We start from the raw sequence: 3,583 nt of genomic DNA, 5'->3' as shown, positions 1-3,583 counted from the left end.
GAGGACTAATATACAAATAACTTTTATTCCTTGAAGATTACTATGAGACATAAACTCCCGAGGTAATGCAAAGATGAGTTTACGGCTCTTCCTGACAGTTTTGAGACCTTTACACATTCCCTTGGCATAATATGGAGCTGTGTTTCCAGACGATACCACAAAAGAAACAAGGGTGGAATTCTGAAGGAAAAATTTATGACCAGTAATGTTTGCTGTTCGGCTGCCAACAGAAATGTTAGAGCCACTTACGATTCAGTGTAGAAACTGATCACCGTAGGCATCAGGGCAAAGCTGTGATTGCAATATCACTGTGGTATAAAACTCACACATCAAGAGACAGAAAAAGGGGTTTTGCCCAGTATAACAACACAGTATAACTGATTAGGTAGAACAGAATGTTTTGTTTATCGGCTTATCTCAGGGTTTCTTAACCTTGGGCCCCCAGATGTTGTTGGACTACAACTCCCAGAATCCCCAGCCACTCCCAGATTCCCCATGTCTGGGGATTCTGGGAATTATAGTCCAACAACATCTGGGGGCCCAAGGTTAAGAAACCCTGGCGTATCTTAGTCTCCTCTCTCTGAACCAGGTGGGTGCAGAAAGACAAACAGTGGGATTTGTAGTGGTCTGGTTTGAGGTAGCAAAACCAAGGTTCCATTCACACATTGAGGCTATTCACACAAGCAGCCCAACCCAGGCTAAAGCAGCCTAATCTGGGTTGGGCTGCTGACATAGAGTGGGCTGCTCATGTAGGTTGGGCTGGGTGTGATGGGTTGGCTGCTCATGTGGCATGCTGGGGTTGATCCTGATCACAGAACTTTGGCCCCTGCAAGCCCGAACCCCAGGTTCGGGATTGTGTGTGTGTGCTCAGGCTGAATGCACACAGAGTCAGGTGCCTAAAGTGCCCAACTCATGGGGGAATCTCTGCCAATGCACTGCACTAATCACGTGGTGCATTGTGGGATTCCTGGAGGCCAGGACTCGTTTTCCTGGCCTCCAGCAATCCACGCTGCCAGGAGCAGATCAGGTCATGTTCGCGCGGGCCAGCATGCCAAAGAGGGGCTCCTTGCTCATCTGGGGGGAAAGTAGGTTCGACCCTGCCTTCTGTTCCACCCACCATCCTCATCCCAGTTATGGTCATGAGAATGGACCTTAGTGTCTGAATCCAGGTTTAATGTGGGTTACTGGCATAAGCATGATTGTTCATACCCACACCAAAGTGGGAATCTCAGCTTCGTCTGAGATTGACCATCCCCAGCCCTGTTATGGTCATGAGAACGAACCTTAGTGTCTGAATCCAGGTTTAATGTGGGTTACTGACATGAGCATAATTGTTCGAACCCACACCAAAGTGGAAATCTCAGCTTCGTCTCAGACCCCAAACCACCTTGCCATGGTTCATGCAATCATGCTAATGCCAGTAACTCACATTAAACCTAGATCTGAACGACTGTGTGAACCAGGCCAATGTCTCTTTAGGACACAGGAACAAAAGAAGAGTATTGTCGGATCAGACCAAAAGTCTATCTAATAGTCTATCATCCTGTTTCCCACACAGGTCAACCGATGTCCCTGGGACACCCACAGCAATAACTATATCTTGCAAATTATGCTCAGTATCCTACTGCTGCTAACCCTAAAGGTTATTTACAGCCACCGTGGCTGGTGGCCGTTGATAGACTTCTCTCCAAGAATTTGCCTAATTCCCTCTTAAAGCCATCTAAGCTACTGGTCATTAGGGATGTGCGAAACGTTTCAGATACAAAACGTTTTGTACCCCAAACAGCCTGTTTCGGGTGTTTTGTAGACAAAACAAAACACCCATTTTCCAGATCCAAACGCTTTGTATACAAAACAAAACGTCCCTGTTTTGGCTACAAAATGTTTGGTTGTTTCGGACCTCCATTTTGTAGTGATCTCTGAGACAGTCTCCATTTTGTGTTTGACATCTCTTTGAACTTCCCACCCTTCCAGCCTTCTGATCGGTGACCTAAATCATGGGCTGACCTGGTGACAATTCCCTCCTTGTTCCCCATTGGCTCTTTTGCTTCTTGCCACTCTTTACTGACCCCACATTGGCCAGGGGAAAGATTGCTAACCCATGGGGTGCTGGGTTCTGCTGTTTCTGTGGTGTTAGGGTTTCTGTGATGTTAATGGTCTGACTCAGTATATGGCAGTTTCCTATGTTCCTAATTCTTTTGAGATAATTCTGGAAGTTTCCTTGCCCCCATTGGGCACTACCACCCACTACACTCTGCTCTGGGTCATCCCTTTCCCCTTGATTTGAAGCGATACATTTGCTGGAATCCCCATTATTCCCTATGGGAAAATTCTTAAAGATGTGTAAACTTAAACAATTCACAAAAAATCAGCCCTTTGCCTAATTCCTTTGAAATTTCGATGGTAGCTTCCACCCATTGGACACTACCACTCTTTTTGCCCTGGGACCATTTTTAAAAATCCAAATCGATTCAGATTTGGAAAATTCGGCTACAAAACAAAACAGGGCTGATTCGGATTCAGAAAATTTGGGTACAAAACAAAACGGGGGTGTTTTGATTTGGATACAAATTGAAACAAGAAAATTTCAAAATGCACACCCCTACTGGTCTTCACCACTCCTTGTGGCAGAAAACTCAGGCATTAATGTCCTGAATCTACTGCCAAGCAATCTCACTGGGCAACCCCAAGTTCTGGAATTATGAGAGGAGAGATTGAAGATGCTGGGGATGTTGATGCAGGAGAAGAGCCTGAGAGCCAGCTTCAAATATCTGAAGGGCTGTCACCCCGAAGAAGGAGCACACTTGCTCTCCGTTACTCCTGAGTACAGGACGGGAATCAACGAGCTGAAATGAAAAGGATGTGTAGAATCCAAGGGAAAGTGTTGTGGTATGCATGGGCAAGGCAGAGGAGTGGAATCAAGAGTATTAATAGTGTAATGAAATAGATATTTTGTACAGAAAGGCAAGTGCAGACTGCTTTTTTCAGTGCTCTTGCTGCTGGCTGTTTGTTAGCCCTTCCTCTACTCCGGGACTGGAATACAAGTAATTAAAGCCCCATTCAAAAGCTGGCCTGGATCATGGAATGGAATAACCAAGGACTGGAATCAAGTAACTGAAGGCCCATTCAAAAGCTGGCCTGGATCATGGAATGGATTAACCAAGGACTGGGATCAAGTAACTGAAGGCCCATTCAAAAGCTGGCCTGGATCGTGGAGTGGATTAACCAAGGACTGGAATGCAAGTAACTAAAGCCCCATTCAAAAGCTGGCCTGGATCATGGAATGGATTAACCCAGGAATGGAATGCAAGTAACTAAAGCCCCATTCAAAAGCTGGCCTGGATCATGGAATGGATTAACCTAGGACTGGAATGCAAATAACTAAAGCCCCATTCAAAAGCTGGCCCAGATCATGGAATGGATTAACTAAAAACAGCATAGGACACAGGTTCAGGCAAGACTTTGGGAAGTATTTTCTCATTGCTGAGCGGATCAACAGAGGAGCAATCTGTGTGAGGACTGGACTGCAGGCAGGAGTTTCTAGCTGTCACAAGGCTAGAAGTCATAACTAGGAAAGCCAGGC

Source organism: Hemicordylus capensis, chromosome 13, assembly GCF_027244095.1.
Source record: "Hemicordylus capensis ecotype Gifberg chromosome 13, rHemCap1.1.pri, whole genome shotgun sequence".
Classification (NCBI taxonomy): domain Eukaryota; kingdom Metazoa; phylum Chordata; class Lepidosauria; order Squamata; family Cordylidae; genus Hemicordylus; species Hemicordylus capensis.
The sequence above is the reverse complement of the archived record's forward strand: the minus strand, read 5'-3'. Positions refer to the sequence as shown.